This window comes from Chelonia mydas, chromosome 1 (genome assembly GCF_015237465.2).
Source record: "Chelonia mydas isolate rCheMyd1 chromosome 1, rCheMyd1.pri.v2, whole genome shotgun sequence".
Taxonomy (NCBI): Eukaryota; Metazoa; Chordata; order Testudines; family Cheloniidae; genus Chelonia; species Chelonia mydas.
Genome location: NC_057849.1, coordinates 180,095,035 through 180,111,786, shown reverse-complemented (window position 1 = coordinate 180,111,786; position 16,752 = coordinate 180,095,035). Strand labels below are relative to the sequence as shown.

The window sequence follows — 16,752 nt, the reverse complement described above, 5'->3', positions numbered from 1 at the left end:
GTTCTGCACTGCCCTCTCTGATTCTTCTGGTACTGCAGGCACAGCATTCTAACACTGACATCTATCCAGAAAATCCTCATTTTCTCTGATGCAATGCAGGGTTGACACTTGGGTCTATAGTCCTTTAACCTTCTCTTCCAATATGCAGACCAGCTTCCACTTCATACAGACAAAGTTGCTTCCATCCTCTGAGAGAAAGACAAACATGGCACATTCTGTGCAGGTCACAACAGCTGATCACTCACTATCCATAATGTCTTCCTTCTAAGAGCTTCTGCAGATGTTTTATTTGCTGCTCACAGAAGCCTGAAAGGCAAAAAAAAACTCTGTTGGAACTCCCCCCAGGCAAACTCCCTCTGTTTGCCTGTCCTCCGTCCGTTCGCAACTGACTGCTATTTTATAAGGCTGCTGGCTCAAAGCAGTTGGCCCAGCTCAAAGCCTTCCCTCCAATCAACCACTCAAGGCCCACCTGGAACAAAGCACTCCCAATTCACACTTTTCAAACAAACAACCACATGGTCAAACAGTCACACTTTTCAAACAAACACACGGTCAAATACTCCCTGCAAGTAGTTCCAGTCAAACAAATGGTCACAGCAGACAGATAGTTCAGTCCAAAGCAGACTGCAAAGAGCTTCAGAGGGATCTCACAAAACTGAGTGATGAGGCAACAAAATGGCAGATGAAATTCAATGTTGATAAATGCAAAGTAATGCACATTGAAAAACATTATCCCAGCTATACATATAAAACGATAAATTAGCTATTACTACTCAAGAAAGAGATCTTGGAGTCATTGTTGATAGTTCTCTGAAAACATCCACTCAATGTGCAGCAGCAGTCAAAAAAAGCTAATAGAATGTTGTGAATCATTAAGAAATGGATAGATAAGAAGACAGAAAATATTATATTGTCCCTATATAAATCCATGGTACACCCACATCTTGAATACTGCATGCAGTTCTGGTTGCCCCATCTCAGAAAAGATATATTAGAATTGGAAAAGGTATAGAGAATGGCAACAAAAATGATTGGGGTATGGAACAGCTTCCGAATGAGGAGAGATTAATAAGACTGGGACTTTTCAGCTTGGAAAAGAGACGACTAATGGGGGATATGACAGAGGTCTATAAAATCATGACTAATGTGGAGAAAGTAAATAAGGAAATGTTATTTACTCCTCATATCACAAGAACTAGGGGTCACCAAATTAAATTAATAGGCAGCAGGTTTAAAACAAACAAAAGGTAGTATTTTTTCCACACAACTCACAGTCAACCTGTGGAAATCTTTGCCAGAGGATGTTGTGAAGGCAAAGACTATAACAGCGTTAATAAAAGAACTAGATACATTCATGGAGGATAGGTCCATCAATGGCTATTAGCCAGCATGAGAAGGATGGCGTCCCTAGCCTCTGTCTGCCAGAAGCTGGAAATGGGCGAGAAAGGATGGATCACTTGATGATTACCTGTTCTGTTCATTCCCTCTGGGACACCTGGCATTGGCCACTATCGGAAGACAGGATACTGGGCTAGATGAATCTTTGGTCTGACCCAGTATGGCTGCTCTTATGTTCTTAAAAGATTATCTGTGACTGAAACCAGGGACTAGATAGAAAGTAAACGAATACAGCATTGTGCTATCCAATTTCAGCCTCTAGATGTTCAATCAAACTTTAGGAGACCAAAGGTAAAATCTGTTAAGGAAGAGGACTCAAAGGACCTAAAAGTCTTCTCTCTAGTAAAGGAGAAACTTGAAGCAAGACCAATCATCATTTCATTGTAAAATTACTGTAGTCTTCTAAAAGTTTTAATTATGTAGGGCCATATTCTGATATTTTTCTTCACATTCAGGAATATCCATGAGTTGTCTTATTGATTTCATACTCCTCATGGAGTATGGTACTTACATGCTAAGTATAAGGAAATCATGGGAGAAGCAGACTAACAGACAATTTTAAACTTGGCATCATTGCCAGAGCAAAGGAAGTGGATGACATTGCAACAACAGACTGGAGTTTCAGTTCTTGTGTTTCACTTATAGAATTGCAAAGTTTAAACTTTGGACAACATATTATTCTTTTTATGTATAAAAAATAAGAGCACTTACAAAGTGAATCACTTACTAATGTGTATGCCTAATTTTATAAAACTTCTGGGGGGCAAGAAAGTCAAATTTTTAAGATTTTTTTTTCCTCCAGTGAATTTTTGGGGGTTGGAAAAAATCAAAACAACCCTTTGAACAAGCATATTACTCTTAGTAGCCACAAAGTGCACAGCTTCCTCCTCAATTAAGAAGGTGTAACTTTTACATAGTCATTTTTCTCGCTATTATTGCACTTTAATATTGAAATAGAAAACTATTTTTGGAGTATAATTTAGTTTATGATTATGATCTTGCTTTTATTGATAAGCACTAGAATATATATGCATGCAACTGTCTAAATCCATTATTAATAATAATAATAATAAATAATAATAATGTAAATGTCAAGTAGAACATTTCGCTATATATGCACAAGCATTGCCTAACACAATGGTGCACAAACTGTGGGGTGCATCCCCATAGGGGTGTATGAAGGAATGTTAGGGGGGCGAGTGGTGATGCCAAGTGGCTTGTGCCAGTCCCGCAAAGCAGGGCCTGGGCCAGCCCCCACAGGGAGTGGGGAGGGAGCCCCACCTCCATCCCGACTCATCTCAGCAGGCCACCCAGCCTGTGGCCCATGCCGATTTCCACTCCTAGCAGACTCCACGCCCAGTGCTGGCTCTACCCCCGTAGACTGTTGCACGTGCCTCCCCACACCCTGAAAACCCGAGGGTGGAGGGGCAGAGGAACAGGTAATGGCCTTGCCCTAGTGGTGCTGCCTGGTTGCAAGTTAGAAGCAGCCAGCTGCTGAAGAAACTTGGCTGTGCAGTAATGGAGTCAGGGCACGGACAGGTTCCATTAATGGTAAGGGGAAGATGCGGACAGATTCCATTAGTGTTAATGGGGGGTGAGGAGGGAATGGAAAAGTTTGCACACCACTGGCCTAACAGCCCTGATTAATAAGGCATTATAAAAAGACTAGTTTGGTTAGAACATCATCCTCAAAGAGTACTGAAGACATTTCTGAACCTCTCTGACACAGGATAATCATGAGGAAGGATGATCTAGTAATTAAGACCTTGGGAGGCTTGGGTTTCATTTCCTACTCTACTACAAACTTTCTCTGTGACCTTGGGAAGTCACTTAGCCTCTCTGTGCCTCAACTCCACATCTGTAAAATGGGGATACTCTCACTTCCCTACCCCACAAGGGTGCTGTGAGGAAAAATATGTTGAAGATTATGAAGTGCTTTGAGATTTACTGATGAGAAGCAGTATTAAAAATAAATAAAAGAGGGCTCCAACACTGAAAAAAAAAGTATTGTTCATAAAAATTTATTCCTCCAACAAAGGGAACTAATATGATTAAAAACATTTCTTCTCATTTTAGAACTAGGCAAGAGGAGGTCCTCCAAAGTCTCCCTTTATTTCCACACTCCCTCACAGGCTCTGTTTTGGGTGAACCCACATTTTCAAATGAGAAGGAATCTCCTTTTAGACTCTTCAAATATTCTCTCTGATTATCCAAAGGGCGTCATTACAAAGTATGGCACTTCATCTTCCTGACATATTGAGAACACACGAAAACAATGAGGAGTACTTGTGGCACCTTAGAGACTAACAAACTTATTTGGGCGTAAGCATTTGTGGGCTAGTCTCTAAGGTGCCACAGGACTCCTCGTTATTTTTGCTAATACAGACTAACACGGCTACCTCTGAAACCTGAGAACACACATTCTTCTATTGAATGCAAGATGTTATTTTTTCTACAGTGCTAGAAATGTGGAGGACTAATTCTCTTCTCACTTATAATAGTATGAGTCAGCATAAATTTCAGTGGAGTTAGTGGGGTAACCCTGGTGCAATACAAGAAAAGAATCAGCCCCAAAGACAGTACAACCAGCCCCAAATTGAGGGGAAGATGATCTGCAGTAGTAAGAGAACATAGTTGCTGAAATTGTTAATGTACACAACATAAGGGTTAAGACGATTTTATTTTGTTACATTGCATTTCTACTGCTTTCCTTTAAATGCACAAGTGCACAGGCAGACAGATACATGTACAGAGATATGAAGATTAAAAAGATATCTTCTCTAATTATCATTTCAATAAATTACAATTTATGATAATTCTTTAGGGGGAGAAAATTGAACAGCTTATAAGGTCAGCAGTTTGTCTAGCAAGAAATGCTGAGAACCCAGCTGCTGTATGCAAAATAGTGTTTAAACTTGTTTTGAATTAGGTGTCCTCCATCCCTCAAGGAAAAATGCTGATAATTAAAAAGGAAAGTAGGCTGAAAAAATAGAAAGAGAAATAATGCTGACAAAAAATATCGCTTAAGGTAAAATACTTCCATCAGATCCACACGTAGTTGTCACCAAAAAGTGTGAATTTAAGTGTGAATTTATGTGGGTTGAAATGCTTAACTGAGATACGGAGGTTTTCGAATAGTAAAAAAATGTTTTTGACTCCTGATTTTCTTGTATTCTGAGTTTCTTATGTTGGAATTTATAATGGGATCACAGTTTGCACAAAAAGCCCATATTTAGAACAAAGTGTACTTTTTCCTATTCTGATGTGCCATGTGAAAAATGTTAACTGAAGTCCATTTTAAAAGCATCAGATATTCCTCCCCATAAATGAAACAATCTAAAATGCTTAAAAATAAATATCACCACTTTTTTTCTAATAGATGCTCTATGGATACCTTTAGTTTGTCACTTTCTTACACTATACGCATCTACTAATGAAAAGCTGGCATCATCTTACTCAAGAAATCTGCTCTCTGTATGATTCAGAGTCTATTCTATCTGCTTTAGATAGAAAGTTGTTGCTACTTTTTATTGGTCTGATTATTGTCAAAGAGAGCCTTTCCATTGATGTAAATGGGATAAGAAACTTAATCCTGCAGAGCCAAAAGAGAGAAAACTGAATTCTTTTCTAGCTTGTGCAGCATCAGTAAAACTGTTATATGCAGAATCTTTACTACCACCAATGATATGCAAGCCAGAAAGAATTCAGCTTAATAACATTCAAAGAAGAAAACTAAGTTTGAAAACAAAGGGTTTGCCAACACCCACTGAAGTCAATGGAAAGATTTCCATTGACTTTAATGGGCTGTGGATCAGATCGTAACTATATAATATTATCTCACTTGTTAAAGACATCAATAACAATTTAATAAAAGGAAAGGAAAAAAAGGCAAAACTGGGATTATGAGTATAAATTAATGTTGGCTGTAACTGGAAATAACTTGCATTCTTCAATATTGTCAGCTGTGTAGTCACCATCATTTTGGTTACATACGGATTTTATCATATACATCAGCTAAATAAGAGATACAAAAGGAAAATCTAGCCATCAGTAATACTGTATGAATTTAAGACACTCCCTGGAACATCTATTACACAAATGAATGAATTACAATGAGAAATAATTACATTATTTTTATCTGTGACGCAAATAACTGCTGCAAAACTGCTTGCGCTTTTTGAAGCCCAAGTTGAATTGGCCTTTCTCAGAAACACACTTCTCTCACAGTTTTTCAAAAGAATCATTTCTAAGAACAAATAATAATTATAAAGAAAAATTACTTTGTAACCATATTCACAAACGTCACTGAAAAATTAATCCTTTTATTTAATAATTTATTTTTCACTGTACTGTTCTTTGTTTTTTTTTACAGTATGTGTAATTGAACAAAACAGATTTGAATTTTCTTATCCAAAATAGGATGGTACCAGCTATTGAGATGATTTTTGCCTACAGTATGACATATACTCCGTACATATTATAAGTGAACCATGAAAACCCACACCTATTCAGTACTGAGATGGCACCCACACAACATGAATTTAAGCAATTGCTTCAAACACCTGATCTAAGTGGGCAAACAGATAACTGCAATAACAACACCGACTGCTCAACATACAACCCATTCTTACAGAGCAAGCAGACGCCCCATGCAACTAACAACCATAAGGAAAATATATTAGAGAATGTGAGTGACGTGGGAGGGACAGGAAGAAGATGCCTGTTTCTGCCAGGTGTCCTCAGCAATGCCACACTGTCAACCCCAGCAATGATAGAAGCGCTGGGGCTATCCAATTGCAACCATTCTCCCCCAACAAGAGAGAGTTGCCATTGCCTCATGCCTTCATCCTACAATCCAATCCTGGATTTGGATCAGTTCCAATATGTGGCCTTATTGGAGACTGATGTTTTAAAAAGCTACATGGTAAATTCAAGTGTAATAGAACAGGGTGTTAGTCATCCCATATTTCTAAAAGACATAAATCATCAGATACTGAACAGGATTTGTTATATAGTCCTGAAAGATGTTACCTGGAAGCTGGAAACATTAATGTAATCCCTATCTCAGGTGGAGGGGAGAGAGGAAAATGGGTATTCCTGATAATCCCAGGTAGTGAAAGAGTATCATCTTCAACTAAGGGCCAGGGCAATTGAGGGGATAATTAAGGACAGAGTAGTACAATAATAACGAGGAGAATCCAACACTGGAACAGATTACTTTAAGACATGGTAAATTTTCTATTACTTGAAGAGTTCAAATCAAGACTGGGTGTCTTCCTAAAACATATGGTGAAGTTCAACCACAAATTGCAGGTCTATGTGCAAATCTATGACTTATGTTCATATCGATGATCATAAGCATCCCTTCTGGTCTTAAAATCTATGAAGACTTGCATAACTACAGATGGAGTGGGTCCAAACCAACAAATCCTGAAAAAGTAAGTCATATCTCTCTAATCCATTAGCATTTTAAAGTTGTTCAAAAAGTGGATATACTGGAGTTGCTGAACATATTTTTCATCTTTTGACAAATTCCCTCTTAAGAAATCATTATCAAAAAGAAAGTAAATAACTAGGGAGCAAGGGGAAAGTCCTGTTAGGCATTAAGTGGCTAAATGATAGGAAACAAAGAGCCCTAAAGAATGGATAAGGAAATAGACAGAGAAAGTTGCTGAAGTTTGTGCATGACATAAAACAGAGGAGAGGGGAGTACTAACACCTCTAAAACCTGACACGCTAACAGAAAAGTGGATTATGAATCCCAATGGCAGATACATTTTAAATTGCATAAGTGTAAGGTTTTTAATAGTCAGAATAAGAACCTAAATATCAGAACTTCACCTGCAACTCCCTCGCTCTCTTGCACCCATTCATGACTTCACATCTTTTTTCATACTGTCGCTGGTCTCTGGAACTTTCTGCAACTAAAATGTCACAAGACCCTTCCCTTCTCTTTGTTCATTCCAGAAACTCCTGAAAATTTGGCCCTGTTCCAACCCCACAAATACTTATGTATTACTAGGTTGTATTCTAATATCTTGTGTAGTATGATACATTATTCTCCTCATGCCTATGGTCTGTAAATGCGGCAGGGCATGGATTATGTTTGTTGTCAGGTATACTGACCTATGCCTGGGACTGAGATCACTCAAGTATGTATGGATTCCTGAAGCATCTTGCACCATGGACAGTCCTCCCAGCATGCAACAGCAAGGTACTCAGAACTCAAGGGCCAAAGCTGAGACAACCAGATGTACCTATCACTGGAGGGGCCTCCAATGCAGAAGCTGTCCTGGAAATCTGTCATTGACAATATCAAGCAGAGGCATGGAACTTGTCACTCTGCTGCTTCTCCTTAGAGGAAAAAGCATGGTACAAAGGAACAGAATACCTCAAGACTTTCCTTTGCTGGGGGTCAAAGTATCATGTACCTTTATAGTGCTATAGTATTAGCATATAACAAGCAAAAACAAATAGAATACCTTAACTTTCAGGATTCTCAAATGAAAAAGGCCTCAGAGGTGTCATTAACTAAATGAAATTGCTTACCCAATATACAGCAACAATTTAAAAAAGGGAAAGAGAAAGAAAGGAAAAAGTACACCAACTGCATTAAAAAAGCAGAAATAATGCAAAAATTGCATTAAACGCAATAATCAACACACCCTCACCTGGAGTGATTTTGCCAAGATTGAAATAGACCAGGGAACAGTGAAAGAAATGTTTACATATATGGTACAGATAAATTAACATGAGATATGAAAGTCAGAGTGAATTAATAAATCTGGAACAGTGAAATATGAAATGAAATTTGATTTACGGTTAATAAAATAATGAAGGGTACAGTGAAAATTATTCTGAATCTTTTTATTTTATAAGCTTTCTCCATAAAAGGAAACTTGTTCCATGAGCGCATGGTACATTGTAAAAAAACAAAAGGATCTACTTTTTTAGGTAGGGTCTAATCGATTTACTGAAGTCACTGCTGCAAAAGTTCATTGAGACAAATATTCAGGCTGCATTTACAAAAGGGTTGGATAATTTTCTGATGATAAATAACACTGGCAAATTTGTAAGCTAAGACAATGATGTAAGAGTAATTAAATCTCATGCTCCAGGGTGTAAGCAGAATCTCTCCTCCCCATGTACAGCATCAGTGGTTATTAATAAACATTTATATAGTGCCATAATTGTACATTCCTAGGTGAATTATGATTTTTGATCTTTTCTGAAGCTATTTGCCACAGCCAGAGGCAGAATTCTAGACTAAAGGGGCCCAGAGTTTGACCTGGCATGGCAGCACCCGTGTTTCCATCCATGGTGCTACAATGTAATCAGAAAAATAAATATGGAACTGTATCTCTCTCTCAAATTACATAATGGCATACTTTCCTTTGTTTAGGTTAACTCCAGGAGACCATACAATTCAGTGTTAGCAGCATAGTAATGATAGGTCATTTGCTGTAAATAAGAAGTGGGATGATAAATTGTTTAATACCAGAGGAGGCAGAGTAAATGATTTTTACATAACCCTACCATCTTTGTGAAATTAACTCAATACCACATTGCAGACAGGACTATTCATTACACTTTGAGAGGGGAATCAAGGAGAAGGCAGAGAGAGGTATGCCGAAAGAAGCATTTGTAAACTTAGCAATGTATGCCTAACAGACTGTCCTATCTTTATGTTGAATTCTTAAAGGTATATATAAAAACTCGCATTACTATAATTCAGCATATGAAATACATATATATACTGGGTCTCTTTCTTCCTATTGTATTCTTTCTCTGTCTTATCTAGAGTTTGAAATCAATACTCTAAATAACTAGAAAACATTAAAATATAAGTCACGGAAAGCTGTCAACAGCAGCAGTGGCATTCAGGAAAGAATAAACCATACATAAATCTGTGGAAAGTGACTGAAAAAACCCTAAGGTTTTTTAAGGTTTATACTAAGGTTTGATCCCTCAATCTAGTGTCCCAAACTTTGTTAGCAGCACATGGATGCAAGTGGTAAATTTCAAAGTCCTGTACAGTAAGGACATCAGGGTCATCTTTGGTAAGAGGTATCAGAGGGGTAGCCGTGTTAGACTGGATCTGTAAAAGCAGCAGAGTCCTGTGGCATCTTATAGACTAACAGACGTATTGGAGCATAAGCTTTCATGGCTGAATACCCACTTCATCGGATACATGTAGTGGAAATTTCCAGAGGCAGGTATAAATATGCAAGCAAGAATCAGGCTAGGGATAATGAGGTTAGTTCAGTCAGGGAGGATGAGGCCCTCTTCTAGCAGTTGAGGTGTGAACACCAAGGGAGGAGAAACTGCTTTTGTAATTGGCTAGCCATTCACAGTCTCTGTTTAATCTTGAGCTGATGGTGTCAAATTTGCAAATGAACTGAAGCTCAGCAGTTTCTCTTTGAAGTCTGGTCCTGAAGGTTTTTTTTTTTTTTTTTTTTTTGCTGCAGGATGGCTACCTTTAAATCTGCTATTGTGTGTCCAGGGAGGTTGAAGTGTTCTCCTACAGGTGTTTGTATATTGCCATTCCTAATATCTGATTTGTGTCCATTTGTCATTGTACATAGGGGATGTCCAGTTTGGCCAATGTACATAGCAGAGGTGGTTCCTCAGTTTCTTTGATAGTGTATGGCATAATCTCTCACTGTGGTCTGTGCAGTATGTAGATAGCATCTTCAGTCCATTTGGTATGATGTCCATCCATTTGCATTTGGAAAGGAAGATGATATCTGTCTGTACTTGTGCAAGTTTCTTCATGAGGTTGACGGATTTTCACTCCATACGGCTAAATGCAGTGGCTTGCATGGTGTCAAGTATCAGAGGGGTAGCCGTGTTAGTCTGGATGTGTAAAAGTGGCAAAAAGTCCTGTGGCACCTTATAGAAAAACAGAGATATTGGAGCATAAGCTTTTGTGGGTGAATACCCACTTTGTCAGATGCATCTTATGCTCCAATACATCTGTTAGTCCATCCACCAACCTCATGAAGAAACTTGCACAAGCACAGACAGACATCATCTTCCTTTCCAAATGCAAATGGACGGACATCATACCAAATGGACTGAAGGTGAAAAATCCATTGCTATCTACATACTGCACAAGCCACAGTGAGAGATTATGCCATGCATTATCAAAGAAACTGAGAAACCACCTGATAAGCATCCTATACAGCAAACAGGAAAACATCAAAAAAGAGCTCTCCAACCTGGAGACTCTCATAAATAACCAACCTTCCGTACAAACGGACTTTACTAAAATAAGATCTACATTAGACACTTTACCTCTCTACAGAGGAAAAAGGACTGTAAACTGTCTAAATTCCTACCTGCTACATGGGGCCACAAAAATGGTACCCCAACTCACCCAGCAATATCGTCAATCTATCCAGCTACACACTCAGCCCGGTAGAAAAGTCTGTCCTATCTCGGGGACTCTCTTTTTGCCCCACCACCCCCCACAAACATGATACAGTTCTGCAGTGATCTGGAAGCCTACTTTCGCCATCTCTGACTCAAAGAATACTTTCAAGATAACACTGAACAGTGCACTGATACACAGATACCCTCCCACCAACAGCACAAGAAGAAGAACTCCACGTGGACTCCTCCTGAGGGTCGAAATGACAGTCTGCACCTATAAATAGAATGCTTCCGCCAACGTGCACAGGCAGAACTTGTGGAAAAACAACATCGCTTGCCTCATAACCTAAGTCACGTGGAACACAATGCCATCCACAGCCTCAGAAACAACCCTTACATTATAATCAAAGAGGCTGAGAAAGGAGGTGCTGTTGTCATCATGAACAGGTCTGACTACGAAAAGGAGACTGCCAGACAACTCTCCAATACCAAATTCTACAGGCCACTTTCCTCAGATCCCACTGAGGAATACCCTAAGAAACTGCACCATCTACTCAGGACACTCCCTACACTAACACAGGAACAAATCAACATACCCTTAGAGACCCGACCAGGGCTATTCTATCTACTACCCAAGATCCACAAACCCGGAAATCCTGGATGCACCATCATCTCGGGCATTGGCATAGAAGGACTGTCCGGATATGTGGACTCTCTACTCAGACCCTACGCTACCAGCACTCCCAGCTATCTCTGTGACACCACTGATTTCCTGAGAAAACTACAATGCATTGGTGATCTTCCAGAAAACACCATCCTAGCCATCATGGATGTAGAGGCTCCCTACACAAACATCCCACACACAGATGGAATACAAGCTGTCAGGAACAGTATCCCTGATGATGCCACAGCACAACTGGCTGCTGAGCTCTGTGACTTTATGCTCACGCACAATTATTTCAAATTTGGTGACAATATATACCTCCAGACCAGTGGCACCGCTATGGGCACCCGCATGGCCCCACAATGTGCCAACATTTTTATGGCTGACCTCGAATAACGCTTCCTCAGCTCTCGTCCACTCACACCCCTTCTCTACCTACGCTACATTGATGACATCTTCATCATCTGGACCCATGGGAAGGAAACCCTGGAAGAATTCCACCACGATTTCAACAGCTTCCACTCCATCATCAACCTCAGCCTGGACCTATCTACACGGGAGGTCCACTTCCTAGACACCACGGTGCAAATAAGTGACGGTCACGTTAACACCACCCTATACCGAAAACCCACTGACTGCTATGCCTACCTTCATGCCTCCAGCTTCCATCCCAGACACACCACACGATCCATTGTCTACAGCCAAACGCTGAGGTACAACCGCATTTGCTCCAACCCCTCAGACAGAGACCAACACCTACAAGATCTTCACCAAGCATTCTCAAAACTACGATACCCGCGCATGAGGAAATAAGGAAACAGATCGACAGAGCCAGAGGCGTACCCAGAAGCCTCTTGCTGCGAGACAAGCTCAAGAAAGAAACCAACAGAACTCCACTAGCCATCACATACAGTCCTCAGCTAAAACCTCTCCAACGCATCATCAGTGATCTACAACCCATCCTGGACAATGATTCCTCACTTTCACAGGCCTTGGGAGGCAGGCCAGTCCTCGCCCACTTATAACCCACCAACCTGAAGCATATTCTCACCAACAACGACACACTGCACCATAGTAACTCTAACTCAGGAACCAATCCATGCAACAAATCTCGATGCCAACTCTGCCCACATATCTACACCAGCGACACCATCACAGGACCTAACCAGATCAGCCACACCACCACCAGTTCATTCACCTGCACGTCCACCAATGTAATATACACCATCATGTGCCAGCAATGCTCCTCTGCTATGTATATCGGCCAAACTGGACAGTCCCTACGTAAAAGGATAAATGGACACAAATCAGATATTAGGAATGGCAATATACAAACACCTGTAGGAGAACACTTCAACCTCCCTGGACACACAATAGCAGATTTAAAGGTAGCCATCCTGCAGCAAAAAAAAAAAAAAAAAAAAACCTTCAGGACCAGACTTCAAAGAGAAACTGCTGAGCTTCAGTTCATTTGCAAATTTGACACCATCAGCTCAGGATTAAACAAAGACTGTGAATGGCTAGCCAACTACAAAAGCAGTTTCTCCTCCCTTGGTGTTCACACCTCAACTGCTAGAAGAGGGCCTCATCCTCCCTGATTGAACTGACCTCATTATCCCTAGCCTGATTCTTGTTTGCATATTTATACCTGCCTTTGGAAATTTCCACTACATGTATCCGATGAAGTGGGTATTCAGCCATGAAAGCTTATGCTCCAATATGTCTGTTAGTCTATAAGGTGCCTCAGGACTCTGCCGCTTTTGGTAAGAGGAAAGCCAGCAAAAGGGAAATTACAATTGTTTACTATACTTTATACAGTAGTCTCATTATATGCTATAAGGTAATAGTATGCAATTGTTCAAGGACACCTACTGGAATTTTCCAAAGGAATAGGATTTGGGCTCTTAACTCCCCTAGATTCCTTTGAAAATCCTGGTCTAGAATAATAAACAACATTCTGGCATTTTTACATACATATCTAATAAAACATAAGTAACAATTCATGGGATGAAATAAATAGTTTTCCATTATTGCTTAAAATTACTAAGGCTCAAAATTATACTTTGTAAAATTACCTGCTAAATTTCATGTGTTGTTACTAATGGAAAAAAATAAGGAAGATAGTGTTTGGCTACTAAAATACCCATGACTTTACACATAGCATAGAGCTCTGTTATGGTAACATTTACTGATATAATGTTGCAGTTGAACAGGTGGTGTGTAAAGAGCTGGAACCAAAGGTACTTGACCCATGCCTGGACTAAGACTACTAAGGTATGTATAGATTTCTGAAGCATCTTGCACCATGGACGGTCCTCCCAGCACACAACAGCAAGGTATTCAGAACCAGGGAGCCAAAGCTGAGATATCAGATATACCCAGCACTGGAGGGGCCTCCAATGCAGAAGCTGTCTTAGAAATCTATCATTGACAGTGAGAGGCAGAGACATGGGAGTCATGGATCTCCCCAGAGCATGGTCCTAACTTAGGACTCCAAAGAAACAGAATCCTTCAAGATTATTTTTGATTGGGGATTCTCAAATCTCTTCAAGGCAGGAGCTGCCTTTTTGTACCTTAGGTATCTGCACACTTTCTAGCACATTAGATTGGTGATTCTGATTAGGGCATCTGGGTACAAATAAATAAAAGGCCTTCCACATGGATTTGACACCAAGATCAATGCAATGTTATATGGCAGGACTAATATATTCCAGCCTTCAGTGCTGGATTTAAGGGAGTGGGATCAAGAGGTTGAAGAGCTCCTTGGAGATAGCTTGAGTTTGTCTTTTGGGATGACAATATAGATGTCCTAAGTACTGAGCCTTCTTTGGATATTGAACACTCTTGCCTAACAGTGGATTAAGATTAAGATCTTTATACCAAGTCTTCTAGATGTTCTATACCCAAGGATAATACCTGTGTTGCCATCTCCCACAGGAGAATTCTCTCAAGCAACATGCACTGTTGGTGAGGTCCAGTATATGGAACAGTACTTATTTTGTGACTGATTCAGAGACACAAGAGGCACTGATTAAGTTTGTCTGTCACAGATATTGTGCCATTGCAGGAAGGATATGGCTTGAATCTGGTGAATTTAGCCTTGGCTATCCCAAACAATGGAGCCTTAGAACTATGGGCCCAATGGTGTGAAAACCGAGCAGACATGGCAAAACTGCCAAAAGCTGTATAAAGTAGCTTGACTAACTATGTGAAAACAAAAGAGGGGAAAGTTTTCCCTAAAAAAGGACTGACATGGGTAATAGTTCACTCTGAGTGTTCCTATTTGCTGCCAATGGTGGTCACAAGGAATTGAGTGATGGCAATTTCCTCCTTATATATTCTCAAACAGAACAAACAAAGAGAAAAACGAGGTGTGAGCAAAGCCTAATATGAGTCTTATGACAGAAGGCGTGCAATTTACCTAAAGTGGAGATCCATAGAAATACTGTTTAAAGAAGAACAGAGGATCTGTATCCTCATGTTCTGTGAATCCATACAAGCATCCCCTTTCACAGTAAATTTACTTTAGAATGGTTCCATACTGTGGGTCTATATAAACAGTTTCATGAAGAACAAGCAAAGCAAGTTAGATTCAGGTTTTTCCCCTTTGCCACAAAGCAGCTGGGGGTGATGTCCAGCCATACTTAGGTGATAGGCCTGAAAGTTACCGTGTCCATGCTCTGAACTGCTGTTCTACTTTTTCAAGTTTGATAAACAGGAGTGGTCTCAGTAGTCAAATTGTACATATTTAGGACACAATTCCATGAAGCATCAATATGCCAATATGATGGCCTCAGCCACCCAAATCAGATATGAGGAAAACAAAACCATTAACCAAGGAATTTTTCTGAAAGGATTTCCTCAAATGGAACTATTAAAGCTAATGGCTCCACAGTTTTGGCTTGGATGTGATCATTCGTAATCTGGAAAGAACATTGTCTTGTTGCTCTAATTCAGGTATTCCTGGAACTATTAAGACTCTTTGTCTCAATATCTATATGTAATTTCTTAATGATTTTCTTACTGAGGAATGTGGTTAAAACAGATCTTCCTCCTGTAAGAATTCTTCTGGTTGTGTGAAAGATCTTTAGAATTATTAATAGTGAGGCAAATGTATTAATTAATGCCAATGCACCCAGAGACCCCTCCCATCCCACTTTTCAGAGATCTGCACTGTAGGAGCACAGTAAAGCATCTTGTGCAACTTAATCCTGTTTTTTTTTTCTTCATTTTATTCTTTCAGAATGATTTTTTTAATATTTACAGTCCATACAAATTTTCCCTGTGAAAACTGGAAAGTGCAATGGAAATGTACATAATCTCTTAACTGTAGTGTTGCAAATAGAAGGACTTGGGGAAGAACACAGGAAAATGAACACTAAGCTCCATTACAATGCAGGCATGTCTTGTAAAATAAAGTTTAGCAAATAGAATCAGATTACTAAACTGCATTGTGGGGGCCAGTTCAAAACAGTACTTCCGAACCTGCTGTTTTTGGGGGCCCATCTTAAGGAGGGTTCCAATCTATGCAAAAGTGGTTAAAAAGCTGCCCCAGCACACCATGGTGGGGATCACAATTTGCCTTGTACTGAACGAAAACACTGTAATGATAATCACTTGATTTTCCTGAGGAATCTGGAAATATCCCTTCAGGCAATGCTAAAGGGAAATAAGTGCATCTGTACCAGGAAAACAAAGCACTGTTTACTGACTCACAATCTCACTAGGCTTGATTCACTCCTGTGTTACTCCAGTCTTACACTGAGGTAACTCCATTGATGTCAATGAAATAGCAGCAAAACCTGGAACAATACAGTGGCAAATCAGGCCCCTTTTTTATCTACACTTTAAAAGAATCCTGTTTAGTATGCATACAGTGGGATGCTTCTATATTATATGCAATACAGACTGTTCAAGGTTTTATATTATTATTTTATGGTTTTGGTGTCAGAACATTTGTTGTAAGTAGGCAAACCATCACTTACCAAGGTGTAGAGAATCCAACGTTTCATGAGTTGCTTCTCCCTCACCCCTCCCCCCGGCCCTCCTGGCTAGGATTATATTCTTTTACCATTCTGTTCATTCATGTTCTATTTCTCTAATAAATAGCATCCAAGCTGCTGACCTCCAGGGTTCAAAACTGTATATTGCTCTTCATGTCACACCTTTGGTTACAGATTCTGAGCTTGTGTTTTTCTTTCCATGTAATTGCAACAAAAAATAATATGTTACAATTTTAAAGGAATTTATGAGAGCAAGTACAACAGGATCAATATTTTATGTTTGAAGTTATTAAATTTCCACTAAGGGTCCTA

General features: G+C 39.7%; 1 protein-coding gene across 4 annotated transcripts in view; it reads right to left on the bottom strand.

The window, feature by feature from the left end:
* The window catches only part of CADM2 (cell adhesion molecule 2), a 1,031,723-nt gene that overhangs the window by 342,630 nt on the left and 672,341 nt on the right, over window positions 1-16,752 (bottom strand). The gene's annotated exons all lie outside the window — the stretch shown is intronic.